This window comes from Helianthus annuus, chromosome 14 (genome assembly GCF_002127325.2).
Source record: "Helianthus annuus cultivar XRQ/B chromosome 14, HanXRQr2.0-SUNRISE, whole genome shotgun sequence".
In the NCBI taxonomy this organism is placed as follows: Eukaryota; Viridiplantae; Streptophyta; class Magnoliopsida; order Asterales; family Asteraceae; genus Helianthus; species Helianthus annuus.
In genome coordinates, this window is record NC_035446.2 from 90442124 (window position 1) to 90465489 (window position 23366).

General features: G+C 39.9%; 2 long non-coding RNA genes across 2 annotated transcripts; both read right to left on the reverse strand.

The window, feature by feature from the left end:
- Positions 1-2123: 2123 nt before the first annotated feature.
- Positions 2124-4645, reverse strand: LOC110905525. The gene is made up of 3 exons (XR_002573199.1): positions 4504-4645; positions 3757-3844; positions 2124-2163 (listed from the first exon to the last, which is right to left on the reverse strand). It is a non-coding gene; the product is annotated as an uncharacterized LOC110905525 (long non-coding RNA).
- A 2756-nt stretch (positions 4646-7401) lies between these two features.
- Positions 7402-9986, reverse strand: LOC110905527. Its single transcript, XR_002573200.1, has 3 exons — positions 9845-9986; positions 9098-9185; positions 7402-7468 (listed from the first exon to the last, which is right to left on the reverse strand). It is a non-coding gene; the product is annotated as an uncharacterized LOC110905527 (long non-coding RNA).
- Between the last annotated feature and the right edge of the window lie 13380 nt (positions 9987-23366).

Consider the following 23366-nt stretch of genomic DNA (forward strand, 5'->3'; position numbering starts at 1 on the left):
CTTCTGTATTTTAAAGGTGGATAGTTCAAATCTTAGAAAGTGAAAATCTCAGAGAATATTAGTTTCCCTTATTTTTTTTTATTTTTTTATGTTTTGCCTTTTAACAAAGAATTAGATAATCGTTATAGGATGTTTATCTAATTGTTAACAAAATGAACAACAAGAATGTTTGGCATGACCATACACTAATATGATTCTCTTACCCTCGAAACTCGCAAAAAGAATGTCTGTAAATATTTATTTACTGCTTTCAGTTTCTGCATCTTTGTATATATTTATTTAGTGCTTTCTGTCTTTACATTTCACATATTCAAAAATTACCAAAAAGATTTTAGGTGTGTTTTAATATAAACTTTATAAAAGCCAAAAAGATTAAATTAGTAATTTCTTTTGATTTCCCGATGTTGGAACTTGAGTCTTCGTTACCTGAAATCTGGTCGAAACTAAAATAATTGAATCTTCATAAACGGCCGAAATTTGCAAGTTTTGAAAGTTAAAAACCAAAATTGAACAATTTGTTAAACTTTCAAACTGTCGGACGGTAGTTGATTGAAAACTGGTCACATGTGTGTCGTTTATTTGTTTTAACTATATTCCAAGCGGTTGTTCTTATTACGCGTTTAGCTTTCTTATATGTACAGATGCGACATTCAAACCAGCTAAAGGCAAAGAGAACGTGTTAGATAACAAGCTTCGGAATGAAGACACGACATGGATGCACTCAAATGATCAAGATGATCGAGTTACCGCTGACCACTCATCAATGCCACAAGGATCTAAAGTATCCAAGATCAAAAGATTCACGAGCATCAATCAAGGGGGAGTTTGTTGATACACTCCCTGTTTGCGACACGGGAAGACCTTTAAAGATCCGACAATGTGAAGAACGAACCATCACGAGCAGCGTCCAAGGGGGAGTTTGTTGATACACTTTATGTGGACGTGACTAGGTTCGGTTCAACTCGGTTAGGTTCGGCTCAAGATCGATGTCACACCCCCAAAATCCACACGCGGAGTATCCCCGCTTGGAGGCGTGACTGACCAGGATCAAGCCACCAATCATATTGAACATGTAAGTAATAAGTAAAAGCAAATGTAATTCAACCAACCCAATATGAAAGGTGTTCCAAACATAAGTATAATATCAATGTTTAGCGGAAGCATAAAAATAAACCCAACATGAGTAGGAGTATGAAATGTCATAATATTTAATCAAAGCAATTCACGATCCTTGTCCACAACGACCGCGCCTCCCAGTGCAAGCTCCAAGTGTACCTAATGGCCTGCAAGGCATGTAACAGAGAGTCAACAACTAGTTGAGCGAGTTCACAGTGGATTGTTCAGTAACAGTGTTCATTTCGTAAAACGTTTGTTTGTTTAGTAATCCATGTATCGTATATAATTACATCGCGGCCCTCCAGGCATGTTTGCGAAGATTAGTGGGGGTTTCCCATATATTGTAGACTAGTTTTATTTGTATCGCGGCCCTCCAGGCATGTGTGCGAAGTTTAGTATCAGTATCGCGGCCATTACAGGCATGTGTGCGAAGATCAGTATCAGTATCGCGGCCATTACAGGCATGTGTGCGAAGAGTAGTGGGGGCTTCCCCATGCATCACTAGTCTAGCTGTATCTATAAGTGACCTTTCTTTAACAAGGTCAGTAATCCGTAATTCCCAATAACAATGTAAGTACAAATAACCATTCAATCCCATTCCCTACCCCGGGAACCCCATGCCTTAGTAAGAGTGTGAACTCACCTTGGTTTGCTCGGCAGATAAACAAAAGGTCACTTGAGTTGTATGTGGTCAACCACGTCCTAACATGGTTACCATACAAGTCAGGTTTATGGTTTAAGTAGTGCACATATATGTTCTACACGTATTCTAACAAGTTGTGTACAAGTATTGATCATGGCATTGTAACACCCTAGTTACTAATTAACGATTTTGTATGTAATTACCAACGATTAGATGTGTAGTTAAGACTACACATGCTATAAAAATACGAGTTTATTAAAAACTTTTACAATTCATAAGTTATTCTACATAACGTGATTAAATTCGTTGTTTAAAATTTACTATGTGTCAAAGTGCGGAAGCGTGTGTCTTTATCGTGTTCGGTTCTTCACTGAGCTTGATCGTCTTCCGGCATCCAAAAGTACCTACATTTCAATAACATGAAATGCTTTAGTCATACAGGACTTAAAACGTGTCTAGACGAGTCCGAGAAATAAATGATAACAAAAACAAAATTTCAACCTGACCTCCACCGTAAATTACGGTGGCCACTGGTTTTACATGCCCCTACCGTAAACCAGTAGGGGGCCACCATAAGGCTTTTCATCTACACCGTAAATTACGGTGGCACCGTAATTTACGGTGGACCCTGCATCCAGTTTCCCATTTTTGCCGTAATTTGACACGAAATCTTCCGTATCCTTCAAACCGCTTGTCCGTTTGGCCTACCGTTTCTTCCTTCGTGTTTGTAATTTGATTCTCCATCATTTGGAGTCAAAATCCGACATTCGGCTTAACAAAATTTAAGACTTCTAAGTCTTCGGCTTATTACCCTTTATACCAAATTTTGACCCGGTTATGCATTTTACCAAATAAACATATTTATTTGATTCCTATATTTCATACGCTTCATCAAATAATTGTGATATACCATATTAGGTTCAAATCATGGGTTTATTCACAAATTAAACCCGTTTTCACTAGTATGCTCATTTTGACCCGTTAAGGATATTTTAAGCACTTTCGAGCCTAAAGACGCTTTCGATTGCTTCTAGTATTCCATCACCACATTTCTTACCCTATAATATCCCACCTCGGCTATATTAAGGTGGGTTTCTTGTGGTGATCTTACATATCCCAAATTTTACCTCTAGAATTCATATTTTACGGCAAAACTCTACTATTGCCATTTGACTAAAAATAATACCTCTTTGAGCTTCTATACTCATTCTAAGTATCTACCTAATCATAGAACTTGTTTCCAAACAACCTTTAAAGGTTGTTTGTTCGAATTAGCCAACAAGGGCGTTTTGGTCAATTTTGTTCTTTTTACTACGAAAGACTCTCTTTCCCATTTATTCGACCAAAATAGCATATTAAACTACAACATGAATATGCGTACCTGGCCCGGATCAACAAGTAGACCCGATTTATACATTGTTTTCATTATCACACAATCAATAGTGATGAGATTTTTCTTATTTGCTAATCGGTCCTGTTAGCATAAGACTTGACAACCATATTAGTCGATATTGTCAAATGGCGTTATCACACCATTTGACCCGTTTGGCCTATAAGATTTGGCATTTTCAATAGTAGCAAAACATGGTTACTAATTGCCAATTTGTTCATCCGACCCATTTCGGATTTTTGCTACTAGACCCCTTTTTCTCTTAAACTCCTTTCTTATGTTTTCACCCGTTTGGCTTACGCCACGGGTGCCCCTTTTTAACTCCAATTTTACTTTAGCCAATACTTGACTAAATTTCCATTTTTACTCATTTTCTCGTTATTAGTTGCAGTTAAAATAATCTTAACGAAAGCTTCTTAGTTAATAGTCATTACATGACTAAATTACCGCTTCATCTCTTTTTACCATTATACATGGTTTTTATCATTTTTGTTTGTTCCGACTCATGTTAATAACGTCGGAACCCTTAATCCGAATATTATAATAATCGCATTAGTAGTTTACAAAATAATGCATATTCTACAAAAAGGATGTAAGCGCCGCTTACCTTGCATCCGATTATGCTCTTTTTCCCATACACGAACCGTTTGACCCGTTCCTTGCCCAAGTCTCCTTCTAGCTTGTCAAGAGTCATACTATCATTATGATTTGTAAGATGGTTAGATTAGTCATCAACATTATGACTATTTCATCTTATGGACTTTATGTCGAAGCCTATATTCGACTTCATCGTTAGTAAACTTAGCTTATTAAAGTTAACTACTTTCAATCACATGATTTACGACATTAAGTCTAAATCAACATGATGATTAGAACTTTTCTTGTTTCATATTTCGCCTACCTTGCCTTATTATTCAAATGTGGTTTTCACTAGAAATTTCAACATCTTAACTTTCATTGAGGCATTTCATCAAACACCTATTGGGCAGAATTTTACACATTTACAAACTAGTTCATAACTAGTCATTTTTTACCAAGATTCACATCAAAACAATCCCTCTATGTCTAGTGTTCGTGAACTACATTTAGAACTTACATCATAACATCAATATTCATTAATTCAACACTCTAAATTAAGTGTTCATCATTTTGTTGTAAAACCCACTTAGCTAGGTATGGTGATTTAACCAAACACCTAAATCATAGCTATTTATTCTAAATCTTCACTTAGGGTTTGTTCCTAGGCAATCCTACATCCCAAATTCAGCCATAACTTCTATGATTTATACATAGATCGTATCATGCAAGATTAATCGATTTTCACAACTTCAAGAATGCTAGAAATTCGACATACCTTACGATCCCCCTGACTTGGTGACCGTTTCTATGTGTTCAGATCCGAGTTTGGCCATTGTTTGATCCTCCAATTTGAGGGTTTTGTTGAATTTTAGGGTGAAGCTCCATGGGAGCTTGCTCCTGGCTTCTCTTGTACGCACACACATATATGTGTGTTTGTTTTTATTTATTTACTATAATGATTTTATATAAAATCATTTTCTAGATCTCCAACTTTGGTCCCTCATGTTTGGTTCGTTATTAAGTAGGCCACAACCTACTTATTCCTAACAATATTCCCATCTATTAACTAGGTTAAACATTCCTAGTTAACTTAGTGGGCTCGGGGGAAATTATGACTAAGTTTATTTTAGGTCCCGTTAACCCGGGCCTTTTATCCATTTTATTTCCTTAAAAGCTTTTGTTCACTTTTTATTTAATATTAGGATTAATCATTTAAATCCTAATATTTACCGGGTAATTTTGCCACTAACGGTACTTTACCCGTTTTTTAGTATTAACGGAGTTTGATTATCAAACCCATTTTCGGGGTGTTACAAGTCTACCCCCCTTAAAGTGGTTTCGTCCTCGAAACCTTTTCTTACATAATTCATTGAGTTTAAACTCAATGTATTCGATCTTAGAATTCTTTTAAACATTACTTATATTTTAACCAATCGTTAGTAGTACCAGAAAAGTATGGTAACATCTTTTTGGTTACTAATTGTCTACACATCTCATACGACATAGTGCAACTTGAAATAACGTAATTTTGTTATTTCCACTAGTTTAGTTAACTTAGCAATATCCGTCGCTTTCATATACTATGGAATTCTTTATGAATCCATTACCTTGACCCGTTTAAAGGTCTTTAGTGAGAATTTTCACTTTTAGCAACAATTTCTTTTGTTTTCAAATTTATTCATTCGATTTAGTTATACCGAATCCACCGCTTACAAGCAAACCAAATTTCTTGATTTTAATTGCTGACCTTAACCGGTCTCGCTAACTAGACTTATTAGTCCAGTTACTTTTTACAGCTTGCTTGGTTATAATGTGATTCGTGTCCACAATCATCTCATATTTAATTCCGACCCAATACATGGGTTCATTAATATCTCGCGCTTTCCTTTATTCGGTTTGCGCTCATATTTGCATTCAATCTCGTCCCATTACCGGGTTCTTTATCTTTTCCAATGTTTCGTTTTATCTAACCCGTTTAACTTGTTCGTGTGAAAATTCGTCACTTATGAATGTCAAACTTCAATATTTGTTCGACCCGTTCAACTTTAAAATAGTTGAACATGATTTATCAAAACTTCTATTTACTTTATCTTGTCATCTTTTAGTAATGACTCAAAATCCAAGTCTTTTAACTTTCCATCCGAGTTCCCGTTTCTCGGTCTACGCATGTGTTTAATTCCTTACCCACCAACCGGGTGTTTTACCGAAGTCGTTATTATTGCAACCCTTACGGTACGCATTATGACTTCGTTTCGCTTTTACATTCCTACTTTGTTCTCAAGATTGGCGTTTTACAAAAACGACTCGTTTAGAGACATCCGCATTTTCCGGGTTCGAGTGTAAGTACACTCCCTCCCAAACACTTGTCTAAATCATTTTACATGCTTGCGTTTTCCGGGTTCGAGTGTAAGTACACTCCCTCCCAATTCATGTCTAAATCATTTTACATGCTTTCATTTTCCGGGTTCGAGTGTAAGTACACCCCCTCCCAATTCATGTCTAAATCATTTTACATGCTTTCGTTTTCCGGGTTCGAGTGTAAGAACACCCCCTCCCAATACATGTTTACATCATTTTACATGTTTCTTTGTCCCTTCACTTGGGCTCATTTTTCTAATGTAATACGCTTCCGTCTCTCGGCTGTGCGTTTACATTATTATCAAATATTTTGCTCATTTGATTCTTTTGGGTACTTTTAATTTGTCCCATTTATCCCGTCCTTACTACATCAGATGTAAATGTGTCTGCTATAAGAAACTCATGGTATCATATGCCACTGCTTACTTGGCCAGAGTAAGCGATTAACACATGACATACACGACCTTATTATAGTTTTCACATCACACCCCATGTAAGTAACACCTCTATTTAATTTTCTTGGAAATAATATCCTGGATAGGTATTCTATTCAGGTTTCCCAAGTTTGTAATTTACATATGCGACAATCATTCTTTACATGTTTGTTGCATATTGCTAATTGCGCGATTATATTTAAAAGCACGCACCTGATAATGCTTGCCCCGACGGGCGTCTCTTGCCATTAACCTTGTTCGCGGTCTTTATGCGATTTAGTCCTTAGTGAGCATGTTCCTCTTGTCATGCCCCGGACTATTCCTCTATCACATCCTTAATTTGTTTGTCCTTTGTCATCTTTAAATGCAAGTGTCCTTAGGTCAAGACATTCACAAAAGTTAGTAATGTCAACTTCAATAATCCCCCGTACTATAATACAAGGCTTTTTCTACTATAAGCGTCAACGCGCGTATTTTTGCCATCTATATCAATCATTTAGTTGGGGTAATGTGTATTACACGGTAACCCTATGTGTTATATACAATACTTTAATACACTAGACCATCAGCATACATGCACTTACCGGATTTGCGATCAAGCCTCGAACCGAACACTATTCTTTATCAAGAGCGTAAGGTTTAAGTCCAAGCATGGTTTTCCCCACCATACTTGAATCTCTTAAACCAAGGCTCTGATACCAACTTGTAACACCCTAGTTACTAATTAACGATTTTGTATGTAATTACCAACAATTAGATGTGTAGTTAAGACTACACATGCTATAAAAATACGAGTTTATTAAAAACTTTTACAATTCATAAGTTATTCTACATAACGTGATTAAATTCGTTGTTTAAAATTTACTATGTGTCAAAGTGCGGAAGCGTGTGTCTTTATCATGTTCGGTTCTTCACTGAGCTTGATCGTCTTCCGGCATCCAAAAGTACCTACATTTCAATAACATGAAATGCTTTAGTCATACAGGACTTAAAACGTGTCTAGACGAGTCCGAGAAACAAATGATAACAAAAACAAAATTTCAACCTGACCTCCACCGTAAATTACGGTGGCACCGTAATTTACGGTGGCACCGTAATTTACGGTGGCCACTGGTTTTACATGCCCCTACCGTAAACCAGTAGGGGGCCACCATAAGGCTTTTCATCTCCACCGTAAATTACGGTGGCACCGTAATTTACGGTGGACCCTGCATCCAGTTTCCCATTTTTGCCGTAATTTGACACGAAATCTTCCGTATCCTTCAAACTGCTTGTCCGTTTGGACTACCGTTTCTTCCTTCGTGTTTGTAATTTGATTCTCCATCATTTGGAGTCAAAATCCGACATTCGGCTTAACAAAATTTAAGACTTCTAAGTCTTCGGCTTATTACCCTTTATACCAAATTTTGACCCGGTTATGCATTTTACCAAATAAACGTATTTATTTGATTCCTATATTTCATACGCTTCATCAAATAATTGTGATATACCATATTAGGTTCAAATCATGGGTTTATTCACAAATTAAACCCGTTTTCACTAGTATGCTCATTTTGACCCGTTAAGGATATTTTAAGCACTTTCGAGCCTAAAGACGCTTTCGATTGCTTCTAGTATTCCATCACCACATTTCTTACCCTATAATATCCCACCTCGGCTATATTAAGGTGGGTTTCTTGTGGTGATCTTACATATCCCAAATTTTACCTCTAGAATTCATATTTTACGGCAAAACTCTACTAGTGCCATTTGACTAAAAATAATACCTCTTTGAGCTTCTATACTCATTCTAAGTATCTACCTAATCATAGAACTTGTTTCCAAACAACCTTTAAAGGTTGTTTGTTCGAATTAGCCAACAAGGGCGTTTTGGTCAATTTTGTTCTTTTTACTACGAAAGACTCTCTTTCCCATTTATTCGACCAAAATAGCATATTAAACTACAACATGAATATGCGTACCTAGCCCGGATCAACAAGTAGACCCGATTTATACATTGTTTTCATTATCACACAATCAATAGTGATGAGATTTTTCTGATTTGCTAATCGGTCCTGTTAGCATAAGACTTGACAACCATATTAGTCGATATTGTCAAATGGCGTTATCACACCATTTGACCCGTTTGGCCTATAAGATTTGGCATTTTCAATAGTAGCAAAACATGGTTACTAATTGCCAATTTGTTCATCCGACCCATTTCGGATTTTTGCTACTAGACCCCTTTTTCTCTTAAACTCCTTTCTTATGTTTTCACCCGTTTGGCTTACGCCACGGGTGCCCCTTTTTAACTCCAATTTTACTTTAGCCAATACTTGACTAAATTTCCATTTTTACTCATTTTCTCGTTATTAGTTGCAGTTAAAATAATCTTAACGAAAGCTTCTTAGTTAATAGTCATTACATGACTAAATTACCGCTTCATCTCTCTTTACCATTATACATGGTTTTTATCATTTTTGTTTGTTCCGACTCATGTTAATAACGTCGGAACCCTTAATCCGAATATTATAATAATCGCATTAGTAGTTTACAAAATAATGCATATTCTACAAAAAGGATGTAAGCGCCGCTTACCTTGCATCCGATTATGCTCTTTTTCCCATACACGAACCGTTTGACCCGTTCCTTGCCCAAGTCTCCTTCTAGCTTGTCAAGAGTCATACTATCATTATGATTTGTAAGATGGTTAGATTAGTCATCAACATTATGACTATTTCATCTTACGGACTTTATGTCGAAGCCTATATTCGACTTCATCGTTAGTAAACTTAGCTTATTAAAGTTAACTACTTTCAATCACATGATTTACGACATTAAGTCTAAATCAACATGATGATTAGAACTTTTCTTGTTTCATATTTCGCCTACCTTGCCTTATTATTCAAATGTGGTTTTCACTAGAAATTTCAACATCTTAACTTTCATTGAGGCATTTCATTAAACACCTATTGGGCAGAATTTTACACATTTACAAACTAGTTCATAACTAGTCATTTTTTACCAAGATTCACATCAAAACAATCCCTCTATGTCTAGTGTTCGTGAACTACATTTAGAACTTACATCATAACATCAATATTCATTAATTCAACACTCTAAATTAAGTGTTCATCATTTTGTTGTAAAACCCACTTAGCTAGGTATGGTGATTTAACCAAACACCTAAATCATAGCTATTTATTCTAAATCTTCACTTAGGGTTTGTTCCTAAGCAATCCTACATCCCAAATTCAGCAGTAACTTCTATGATTTATACATAGATCGTATCATGCAAGATTAATCAATTTTCACAACTTCAAGAATGCTAGAAATTCGACATACCTTACGATCCCCCTGACTTGGTGACCGTTTCTATGTGTTCAGATCCGAGTTTGGCCATTGTTTGATCCTCCAATTTGAGGGTTTTGTTGAATTTTAGGGTGAAGCTCCATGGGAGCTTGCTCCTGGCTTCTCTTGTACGCACACACATATATGTGTGTTTGTTTTTATTTATTTACTATAATGATTTTATATAAAATCATTTTCTAGATATCCAACTTTTGTCCCTCATGTTTGGTTCGTTATTAAGTAGGCCACAACCTACTTATTCCTAACAATATTCCCATCTATTAACTAGGTTAAACATTCCTAGTTAACTTAGTGGGCTCGGGGGAAATTATGACTAAGTTTATTTTAGGTCCCGTTAACCCGGGCCTTTTATCCATTTTATTTCCTTAAAAGCTTTTGTTCACTTTTTATTTAATATTAGGATTAATCATTTAAATCCTAATATTTACCGGGTAATTTTGCCACTAACGGTACTTTACCCGTTTTTTAGTATTAACGGAGTTTGATTATCAAACCCGTTTTCGGGGTGTTACAGGCATACACATGTATAATCATGGCAATTAACAGTTCATACGAGTTCAACAGTAGAAATCATGTAACAAACAAAGCCCAAGTATGCAGCCCAAGTGGTTGGGCTTGAAACAGTACACAAGTCCAAACAGAATGTGTGATTAAGTGGTCTCGAGTCGAGACTAGAGATCTCGAGTCGAGACAGCGTGGTCTCGGGTTGAAGTTTTGGTGTTCTCGAGTCGTAACTAAGGAGGTCTCGGGTCATACGTTCATCACTCGAGACTAGGCGGTCTCGAGTCATGTCTCGAGTCGCAACAAGACTCACAACCATGATCTCGAGTTATGCTGTTGTTGTGCTGATGATGCGTGGTCTCAAGTCGAAACTGTGAGTTCTCGACTCGCAATCTGTGTCGAGACTAGGTGTGTAACAGACTTCCTTATTTACAGCTCATTTATTCCGTAACAATTGCTAACAAGTTTGGCAGTTTCAACTTGGATCAAATCAACAATTAATTCAGAAATCAATCATATTCATTTAACCCTAATCATCATCTAATCAAGAACAATTAATCAGCATCATATGAACATACAACCGGATCATCCGACTATTGAACTCATATACTAACATGTAATCCTAAGTCATGATCTAAGCAAGAAACAATCAATCTATTGTCATGCGAAACATACGATCGGATCGTTAAGCTAGCAGATTCTAAACTAACATGCACCCTAGTTTATGTGTACATCAAATCATCCGAATCATATCACCTCTCGGTTCCTCACACAACATGTGTTCAACAGTGATTTCTTCTAACAAGAACCCTCATCATGATACAAGTTTGTAACAATCCCCATGTCAACTAGCATTTAGTCATAACAACCGCACATCATGTAATACAAACAACAATAGACACTAACCGGATTAGAGGATAAAACAAGGGTTAATCCGAGCCGCAACGATCTTCGAGAGATGGAGGTGAGGTCGCCGGTTACAAGAGAGAGGAAGAGAGAGAGGTGTAGGGTTTGTGTGTTTCTAGTTTTGCAAGTTATGAGAATCAAACCCCCACATTGGGTTATGTGTTTGCGTAAAAGGGGAAGTGGGCCGAACCCTTCACTGTGTTGCCCCCTCTTGGTCTCGAGTACAAGCATGGTGTGGGCCGAGAGGGGTATGTGGCGAGAGAGATAAGTAGTGCGGCCCTAAAGACTGTTGTGACCAAGTTTATAACACATTCATACATTCGTACATTCACGTAGCACATAATATAACAACATCGTAACATACATTGAAAACAAGCATATCAATCAATCACATAACGTTCATGCAACTTACATCAAAACACAAAGAAAGGTGCTGGAATGCGGGTTATCACATTATCCCCAAGTTGAATGAAAATTTCGTCCCGAAATTTAGCACGTACTCACTGAGGAAGCTAGTTAAGTTGCATGGTTTTCCTGGTTTTCCTGGGGTGTCACATCCTCCCCCCGTTGGTTTGGAATTTCGTCCTGAAATTCCGCAGTAGCTTCGGCCTCAGTAGTGGTTGTACTGTTTCCGAACAGTTGGGGATACTTTTGTTTCATCTGATCTTCGCGTTCCCAGGTGAACTCTGGGCCACGACGGGAGTTCCAACGAACTCGAACAAGAGGTATTCTGGTGTGCTTGAGGACCTTAACATCCCGGTCCGTGATTTCGACTGGTTCCTCGACGAATCGCAACGGTTCGTCGATAGTGAGCTCCTTCAAAGGAACTATGAGGGTCTCATCTGACAGACACTTCTTCAGATTCGACACGTGGAAAACGTTGTGAACTGCACCGAGTTCTGCTGGTAGGTTTAGTTTGTAGGCCACTTTGCCTATTCTTTCTATAATTTCGAACGGTCCGACATACCGTGGATTGAGCTTGCCTCGTTTGCCAAAACGAACTACACCTTTCCAAGGTGAGACTTTGAGTAGCACTCGATCCCCAACCTGGAACTCGAGTGGTTTCCTACGCTTATCAGTGTAGCTTTTCTGACGGTCACGAGCTACCGCCATGCGTTGCCGTATCTGAGCAATTCTTTCAATTGCGTCTACTATCATTTCTGGACCCGTGATCTGACTATCACCCACCTCTGCCCAACAAAGAGGTGATCGGCATTTACGCCCGTACAATGCCTCAAATGGAGCGGCTTGAATGGTGGTGTGATAACTGTTGTTATATGAAAACTCCACCAAAGGGAGATGTTTTTCCCAGCTGTTTCCGAAGTCGATAACACATGCACGTAACATGTCTTCCAGAGTTTGAATAGTGCGCTCAGACTGCCCATCCGTCTGAGGGTGATAAGTCGTGCTCATGTCTAACCGAGAGCCGAAAGATTTGTGCATTGCTTGCCACAGTTCTGAAGTAAATCATGCATCACGATATGAGATAATAGAGGTTGGCACTCCATGCCTCGAAACAACTTCTTTCAAGTAAATATATGCTAATGTAGAGAACTTGTCAGTTTCCTTAATAGCCAAGAAGTGAGCAGACTTTGTGAGTCAATCCACGATCACCCAAATAGTATCGTTCCCACGCTTGGATCTAGGCAGGCCAGTAACAAAATCCATGGAAATTTCTTCCCATTTCCATTGTGGTATCCTCGGTTGCTGAAGTAGGCCTGACGGTTTCTGGTATTCTGTCTTGACTCTCGCACAGGTCAGACACTTGCCAACGTAAGTCGCTATGTGGGCCTTCATGCTAGGCCACCAATACGTAGTTCTAAGATCGTGGTACATTTTGTCCGAACCTGGATGTACCGAGTAACGGGACTTATGAGCTTCATCCATTACCAGCTCGTGCAAGTTTCCATAATGTGGAACCCAAATGCATCATGTTACGTAGCAGGCGCCGTCTTCCCTTTGTTCTAACCGTTGCCTTGAGCCGCGTAGGGCTTCAGCCCTGACGTTTTTTGGTTTCAATGCTTCTACCTGAGCATCTCGTATCTATGCAGGAAGACTAGACTGAATAGTAAGTTGTAATGCTCGCACGCGTCTAGGCGTAGTGTCTTTCCGACCGAGGGCGTCAGCCACAACATTGGCTTTGCCTGGATGGTATTTGATAGCGCATTCGTAATCATTAAGTAGCTCGACCCATCGACGTTGTCGCATGTTCAGTTCCTTCTGCTTGAAGATATGCTCGAGACTCCTGTGATCGGTGTAGATAGTGCACTTGGTACCGTACAGGTAGTGTCGCCATATCTTGAGCGCGAAAACAATAGCTCCCAGTTCTAAATCGTGTGTGGTGTAGTTCCGTTCGTGAACTTTAAGTTGCCGCGAAGCGTAAGCAATGACTTTATCCCTTTGCATTAATACACAACCAAGACCCTGAATCGACGCGTCGCAGTAGACCACAAAATCGTCTGTGCCCTCTGGCAATGAGAGAATAGGTGCGCTGCATAGTCTATCCTTTAAGTGTTGGAAAGTTGTTTCCTGTGTATTACCCCAACGATAAGTAACACCTTTCTGTGTCAGTAATGTAAGCGGCTGTGCGATCCTGGAGAAGTCTTTGATGAACCGTCTGTAATAACCCGCCAAACCCAAGAATTGGCGTATTTCCGTTGGTGTACGTGGTGCAGGCCAGTTCCTGATCCAGTCTACCTTGGATGGATCAACATGAATCCCATCCTTGTTTACTACGTGGCCTAGAAAGTGGACTTCACGAAGCCAGAAGTCGCATTTTGAAAACTTGGCGTACAGTTGTTCCTTTCGAAGAAGTTCCAAGATGAGTCGTAAATGCTGCTCGTGTTCCTCCTGACTCTTAGAGTAGATCAGGATGTCGTCGATGAAGACAATCACAAACTTGTCCAGGAAAGGCTTGCACACCCTGTTCATTAGATCCATGAAAACTGCAGGTGCGTTCATTAATCCGAATGGCATGACTAGGAACTCGTAGTGGCCGTAACGAGTTCTGAATGCTGTTTTGGAGACGTCCTCATCCCGGACACTCAGCTGATGGTAACCTGACCTCAGATCTATCTTTGAATAGTAGCTCGACCCTTGCAACTGGTCGAATAAGTCATCGATACGTGGAAGAGGATAGCGATTCTTCACAGTCACTTTGTTGAGTTCACGGTAGTCAATACACATCCTGAAGGTACCGTCTTTCTTCTTCACAAAAAGTACTGGAGCTCCCCAGGGCGAAGAGCTAGGACGTATAAAACCCTTATCCAAGAGCTCTTGTAGTTGTTTGGATAGTTCTTCCAATTCTGATGGAGCTAAACGATATGGTGCACGAGCTACTGGTGCTGCTCCCGGAGCTAGTTCAATCTGGAATTCCACCTGCCGATGAGGCGGTAGCCCAGGTAAATCTTCAGGAAACACTTGAGGAAAATTGTGTACAACTGGGATATCCTCTAATTTCTTCTCGTTCGCTGACGCATCTATAACAAGTGCCAAAATGGCAGTGTGGCCCTTTCGCAGACATTTCTGAGCCTTCAGGAAGGAGATGATGCCAACCACGGCACCACTCTTGTCGCCTTGAACTTCAAGAGGTTCTTTACCAGAACGGGGAATATGAACTAGCTTCTCCTTGCATAAGATCTCTGCTTGTTGTTGGGATAACCAATCCATACCAATGACGATGTCGAAACTACCCAGAACTATAGGAATGAGATCGATGGAGAAAGTCTGACCCGCTAAGACGATGTTACAACCCTTGACTACATGTGTGGCCTCTAAACTTTTACCATTGGCTAACTCTACGACATTTTTGGTGTTTAAAGGTGTTGGCGTACGTTTTAACATTTGACTAATTTTTAGAGACACATAACTGGTATCCGCACCCGAATCAAACAATACAGTAACATAAAAGTCGTCGAGAAGAAACTTACCCATAACCACGTTAGGATCATTCCTTGCGTCACCCTGCCCCAGCACGAACACACGACCCCTAGCATCGTTGCCATTATTATTCCCCCCATTGTTGTTCCCGTTGCCCTGATTGTTGTTATTGTTGTTGTTCTGGTTCTGGTTCGCAGGTCGTGAGCTTCTGCAATCTTTAGCCTCATGACCCATCTTAGGCACCGCTGACAACGACCCTTGTTGCACTGGCCGTTGTGGTGCTTGTTGCAAGTATTGCACCTTGGGAGGTTTCCTCGATATCCAACCTGTCTTTGATTGCCCGAAGATTGCTGACCAGGGCTCTGGTAGTTATCAGACTTTCGCTGCTGAACATGAGACTGAGATGTAGCTGAACCCTTGCTGGAATCCCCATCCCATTTCCGTTTGTTGTCACTGGGAGTAGCGGAAGTAGTAGCATCGGTAGCACTGATACGTTTAGGCAGCCTGTTCTGTTCCATTGCCTGGTCTTTGAGGCGATGAGCAAGACGTTGAATATCCTGGATATTATCAAGGTTGGCCGATGTCACATGGCTTTGAATTTCTGGCGCCAGCCCTTTGAGATATAACTCAATACGCTTGATAGGAGGGTCCACCATAGTTGGACACAAGATGGCCAGCTCATTTGACCTTTTAGTATATGCTAGTATATGCCTCAATTTCCGACCCAGTCATCTTCAAATGAAAGAACTCCACCTCTAACTTGTGGATGTCGTCACGTGTGCAGTATTCCCGTTTGATCAGCTCTTTGAAATCATTCCAAGGGGTGGCGTTAGCAGCTGCCAACCCTAATATCTGAACTTGCGCATTCCACCAAGTCAGCGCAATGCCTTCTAGAGTGCCAGTGGAGTACTTCAACCTGCGAGCCTCAAGGCATTAACACATCTCAAATACGGACTCGAGCTTTTCAAACCAATGGAGGAGTCCAACTGCTCCTTCAGTGCCACTGAATGTGCTAGGATGACAGTCCATTAAATTCTTGAAAGTGCAAACAGGTAGCTGAGCGTGTTGACCTCCTGCTTGTGCGGCGGCAAGTGCCGCAGCAACTTGTTCGTTAATCAGAGCCGTCAGTTGGGCTTGAGTCATGTTAACGCGTCCACACATGATCTTCATATCAAAGGGAACATAAGTGAAAGAGGTTCGCGAAAAGTGCGATGACAGAAGAGAGTAAGCACACAAGTGTTCTCAAGCAATAGTGGTTATGTGTATCTAAGCATACCATGAGCAAAGTTCTATGTAATCTAGCAAGTAGGCAATGTAAACATGAATAGTAGTACCTATAGTGTTGAGTCTTGCACGTGGAGCAAAGCGTCGTTGTGGATCGTTGAGCACTGTACAGGTTATAGTCTGGTTTTAACAAAACTTTTTCCCCTTATTAAAACCAAGTTCACTATAACCAATGGCTCTGATACCAATCTGTCACACCCCCAAAATCCACACGCGGAGTATCACCGCTTGGAGGCGTGACTGACCAGGATTAAGCGACCAATCATATTGAACATGTAAGTAATAAGTAAAAGCAAATGTAATTCAACCAACCCAATATGAAAGGTGTTCCAAACATAAGTATAATATCAATGTTTAGCGGAAGCATAAAAATAAACCCATCATGAGTAGGAGTATGAAATGTCATAATATTTAATCAAAGCAATTCACGATCCTTGTCCACAACGACCGCGCCTCCTAGTGAAAGCTCCAAGTGTACCTAATGGCCTGCAAGGCATGTAACAGAGAGTCAACAACTAGTTGAGCGAGTTCACAGTGGATTGTTCAGTAACAGTGTTCATTTCGTAAAACGTTTGTTTGTTTAGTAATCCATGTATCGTATATAATTACATCGCGGCCCTCTTGGCATGTTTGCGAAGATTAGTGGGGGTTTCCCATATATTGTAGACGAGTTTTATTTGTATCGCGGCCCTCCAGGCATGTGTGCGAAGTTTAGTATCAGTATCGCGGCCATTACAGGCATGTGTGCGAAGATCAGTATCAGTATCGCGGCCATTACAGGCATGTGTGCGAAGAGTTGTGGGGGCTTCCCCATGCATCACTAGTCTAGTTGTATCTATAAGTGACCTTTCTTTAACAAGGTCAGTAATCCGTAATTCCCAATAACAATGTAAGTACAAATAACCATTCAATCCCATTCCCTACCCCGGGAATCCCATGCCTTAGTAAGAGTGTGAACTCACCTTGGTTTGCTCGGCAGATAAACAAAAGGTAACTTGAGTTGTATGTGATCAACCACGTCCTAACATGGTTACCATACAAGTCAGGTTTATGGTTTAAGTAGTGCACGTATATGTTCTACACGTATTCTAACAAGTTGTGTACAAGTATTGATCATGGCATACACATGTATAATCATGGCAGTTAACAGTTCATACGAGTTCAACAGTAGAAATCACGTAACAAACAAAGCGCAAGTATGCAGCCCAAGTGGTTGGGCTTGAAACAGTACACAAGTCCAAACAGAATGTGTGATTAAGTGGTCTCGAGTCGAGACTAGAGATCTCGAGTCGAGACAGCGTGGTCTCGGGTTTAAGTCTTGGTGTTCTCGAGTCGCAACTAAGGAGGTCTCGGGTCATACGTTCGTCATTCGAGACTAGGCGGTCTCGAGTCATGTCTCGAGTCGCAACAAGACTCACAACCATGATCTCGAGTTATGCTGTTGTTGTGCTGATGATGCGTGGTCTCGAGTCAAAACTGTGAGTTCTCGACTCGCAATCTGTGTCGAGACTAGGTGTGTAACAGACTTCCTTATTTACAGCTTATTTATTCCGTAACAATTTGGATCAAATCAACAATTAATTCAGAAATCAATCATATTCATTTAACCCTAATCATCATCTAATCAAGAACAATTAATCAGCATCATATGAACATACAACCGGATCATCAGACTATTGAACTCATAGACTAACATGTAATCCAAAGTCATGATCTAAGCAAGAAACAATCAATCTATTGTCATGCGAAACATATGATCGGATCGTTAAGCTAGCAGATTCTAAACTAACATGCACCCTAGTTTATGTGTACATCAAATCATCCGAATCATATCACCTCTCGGTTCCTCATACAACATGTGTTCAACAGTGATTTCTTCTAACAAGAACCCTCATCATGATACAAGTTTGTAACAATCCCCATGTCAACTAGCATTTAGTCATAACAACCGCACATCATGTAATACAAACAATAATAGACACTAACCGGATTAGTGGATAAAACAAGGGTTAATCCGAGCCGTAACGATCTTCGAGAGATGGAGGTGAGGTCGCCGGTTACAAGAGAGAGGAAGAGAGAGAGAGGTGTAGGGTTTGTGTGTTTCTAGTTTTGCAAGTTATGAGAATCAAACCCCTACATTGGGTTATGTGTTTGCGTAAAAGGGTAAGTGGGCCGAACCCTTCACTGGGCTGCCCCCTCTTGGTCTCGAGTACAAGCATGGTGTGGGCCGAGAGGGGTATGTGGCGAGAGAGATAAGTAGTGCGGCCCTAAAGACTGTTGTGACCAAGTTTATAACACATTCATACATTCGTACATTCACGTAGCACATAATATAATAACGTCGTAACATACATTGAAAATAAGCATATCAATCAATCACGTAACGTTCATGCAAGTTACATCAATACACAAAGAAAGGTTCTGGAATGCGGGTTGTCACAATCGATGTCGCGACGTTCCTCTGTCGTGCGACCCAGAGTTCGACACGCGAAGCACGATGAGCCGCGAACTTTCCCGACACCACATCACCATGACATCACCATGATGATGTCATGTGAAGACTTTTCATGTGAAGACTTTTCATGTGAAGACTACATGTCAACGTGAATTGAACCAATTAATTGCTGGTGTTACTATTGTTTGCTGTTTGTTTTTTATGCATGCTGCAAGTCCTACGAAGAACTGATCACACATATGACGAAGAACCTCATCACACATATGACGAAGAACTCATCACACATATGACGAAGAACTCATGCTCATCATAGAGGCGAAGAACTTAGTCACGAAGAACCCAGGTTCTTCGTGGTCTATAAGGTCTTTCGTCGACATGTTTGATCACTACAGGTCCTTCGTCGACATGCAGTATATATACACAACAGATTGAAGGAAAACATCAGACACCAGAAGATAATAGAGAAAACTATGAGAGTTTAGTGTGAGAGCTTTATGTTGTATAATCTTGTAACCTGAACTCTGCTGATTTACAAGTGTGAGCCTAGAGAGAAAACACACTGTATGAACACACACACAATGAGAGTTTACAGAGATTGTAAACACTGTTTTGTAACGGATACGTATTAATACATCGAGTGTTAATCGTTGAATCGTGTTTGTGTATTTCGTGTTCTAACTTGGTTTAACAACCCTTTTGGATTCCGCACTCTCGGGTTCCTCGGAAAACAGGGAAGAGGTTTGACTCGATCCTCCGGGTGGACCTACAAGATCTGAGCTAGAAGATCTCAAGATGATTATGGAGAGTCGGGAATTGTCGGACGAGGAGGAGTGGGCAGTGACTGAAATAAAGAAAGTGATCAACAACTTTGAAGAGAATAAATCTAAGGACATGAAGCAACGTTCTCGGGATAAGTGGATTAGTGATGGGGATGAGAATTCTAAATGTTTCCATGTCTTGGTCAATAGTAGGAAGGCGAAAAATGTGATTCATGGGTTTTCTATTGATGGTTCTTGGTGCGATAAACCTAGACGAATTAAAAAAATTATATTTGAGTTTTTCAGGGATAAATTCAAAGAGAAGGTTGAGTTCAGACCGAGTATCGTTTGTGATAACATCAAGAAGTTGTCGGAGACTGAAGGGGCTTTTCTTACCTAGAATTTTAGCTGCGAAGAAATCAAGAGGGCCGTTTTTGAGTGTGGGGACGACCGGTCACCCAGTCCTGACGGGTTTAACTTTAGATTCTTTAAACACTTCTGGAGGTTATTCGAGTCCGACTTCGCTAAAATTTTGGAGGATTTTTTCATTCGGGAAGTGTTGGGATCTGGGGGCCATCATGATTGTGTTTATTTGCATAAAACGAATAAGTGCAGCGGAAATGAGTAGCAAACTTTGTAAACATAATCAAAGGAAAATATAGATAGATAAACAATTGCTATTTCATTGAGTCTAAAGATTTACAATAGAAAGCAAATGATTACAGCAAGCTTACAATCTAAACTCCCCCTCAGCCTGATACACCAGAGTTGGTTGCACAAGATGAAAGGATGAATTGAGGAGAAGAACTCACTCAAAACGATCAAGTATAACAGTACAGAATACTGTCATATTTATAGGCAAACCAAACTACTGATCTACCTCAGCTGACGTCACCATGATAGTGACATCTAACGACCTAACAAACTACAAATACTGTTCTATACAAACTACTGACATGCAACATCTGATAAGTAATAAAATGTAAAGCTAAGGAAAACTACTGCTTCACGTTCCACTGTTGTAGCCTTAGTACAGATGTTGAGTCTTCAGTGCTTTCTTCAAAGGTGATCAGTCTTTGGGAGGGCAGTGCTTGAGTCTTCAGCAGTACTTAGGAAACAGCAGTAGATAGAGCAGCAGAGTTTGTCTTCAGCAGTTGTTAAGTAATCATCAGGGTTTGGTTTGTCAGTTGTTGTAGTTTAGCAGCACTTTAAGATCCATCAGCTGTTAGATAACCACTGTCAAGGGGAGAGCATAGGATAAACTGTTGCTTATTGATGGTCCACTGATGAGATCCGGTTTTGGCTTTACATTATCTGCTCCTCTGTTAGGGTTCAATCCCAACAATCTCCCCCTGGAACAGATAATGCCAAAACCCTTCCTTATTCAGGAACTTTATTACTCATCAAGAGTGCCTTAGCTTGTTCTTTAAATTCAGCTTCAAAATTCTTTGCACTCTGGTCATCCTCATCCCTGCACAGTGAAAGTTCAAGGAGATCCTGCAAATCTTCCACACTTAGGCCAAGTGCTTCTTTCCTTGATATATACTTCACCTCACCATTGGCTCTGACCAAGGTCAATACGTGGGTCTTTTGATCAGACATCCACTTTAGTATTTTAAAGCCTAATGGGTTTCTTGGGAGAGATTTATCTTCTGATGAGTTGAGGGATACTGGCCTTGAAAACACATGCAAACTTTCAGACATTCTTTTGAAAGCTTCTTCAACGACTTTGTTTGCTACAGCTATGTCTTCTGCAATTTCTTGTCCAGTAAGCTCTTGTTTCTCCTTTTCTATCATGTCTGTTGCAGTGTTTGAGGATGCAGGACTGTTTAATACCTTCTTAAAAAGGTTTTGAATTCTTGCTGAGCTATCCTCCTTTAGACCCATTTTCATGATGGTGTCTTTGAGATACTCTGCTTCTTTTTCTTTGACCTCCTTATCAGACAGCTGTTTACCTTCTTCTTGGTTTGTCACAAGAGTAAGGCTGTCTGCTGATTTTAGCATTGTTTTGAGGCTTTCAGTTTGTTGTTCCAGCTTCACCATTTGTTCTCTCTTCTTCCTTTTCTTCAGCCTCTCATAGGCTTCATTAGTTTGCTGCCTAGACCATTTTGATATGGCTTCAGCAGTGTCCACCTTAGCATCCACTAACTCCTTTTTCTTTCTTTTATATTCAGCAGTGAGATCAGCAATAAGCTTTTTGTATTTACTCCAGTTTGGAGCATTTTTCTTCTTTGAAGGATCATTCTTGATTTTTTGGATCCTTTCAGCCTCATGCTTTAAAGCTACTAAAGGCCATTCTTTAAACTGGGATTCTTCAGCAGGGTAGAACTTTTCTTTCATGATGAAGACTAGAAGTTGTTCTCTCAATTTCTTCTTTTGATCAGCCTTTTCTTTGTCTAGCTCTTGTGCATATTCTTCCATCTGCTTAACCTTTGCAAGGTAGAACTCCAATCTATTAGCAATGCCTTCTTCGCTTAGCCTTTCTTTTTCACTGTCAACCTTAGCTTTAACTTTAGCTTGCCTAGCCTTTATCTTGAGATAATCAGTTATATCTTCTGGAGCGATATAGCCTATTAGTGAGGAGAATTTTCTTTTTGATGGATCTGTTTCTGTATAAAACTGCCTCATTTCATTTTTAATGGCTTCAAGCTCCAGTGGATACTTTTCAGCACTCGGATCATGTATCCCTTCATCGGCAGTGATTGGCTTTCTTTTTCTGCTAAAGAGCTTTGGTTGAGATATAGGAAAGGATAGAGCTGTGGTGGATGGTTGACTAACCACTGTTGAAACAACTGGTGTCTCAACTGCTGTTGTCATTACAACTACTGATGTGTCAGCAGATGTCTTCTGCTTTTGAGCAGGGGATGGAAGATGTGATGGTGGTGGTGACTCATCATCAGGAATGAAAACCCTTCTCCTTTTTAATGGAGGGGAGGCTGGTGATGTATTGGGTGGATTAGTGGTTTGAGACTGTGACTGACTGACAGTAGTTGAAACAACTGGTGTTTCAACCACTGTTGTCATTACAACAGATGTTGTAACATCTGTTGTCTTCTGCTTTATGGCAGGAGGCAGTGGTGGTGATGAAGATGATGATAGTGGTGGTTTTTGTGTTATAGACACAGATGATGATTGTAGGTCCCTCGGAGGTTGAGGTTTAACCTATTCCTTGTTATGTTTAACCCACTAGCAAGTGCGGAATCCAAGCTAGCAAGCAAACCGGAGTTTATATGTAAGCAAAGTGAACAAGAGAAAGAGTAGACAAGCAAGTATCAAAGTTTTCTCTTGTATTTCAGTGGACACGGTTACAGACCTTGACCAAACTGAAAATACACTCTAACAAAGACCTGGGTTTCACACACAAAAGCTCTCTATGAAGAACACACACTTTGGACAGAAACTTTCAGAACTATGAAGATATCTTTCGAAGTATGAAGATATCAAGAACTTCAAGAACAGCAGCAGGTAGTTTTCCAGATCTGACGAAAAACAACCCAAAATTTGAACAAAAACCCGGTTTTAAACAAGGAAAAGAGCCACGGCTCTGATACCACTTGTAGGTCCCTCTTCGGAGGATGACGAACCTAAACCTTGTTATACAAACCCACTAGCGAGTGCGGAATCCAAGCTAGCAAGCAAACCGGGTTGAGACAAGCATAAACACAAGCACACAAGGATTCACCGATTAACACCACTGTATTAATACGAATGA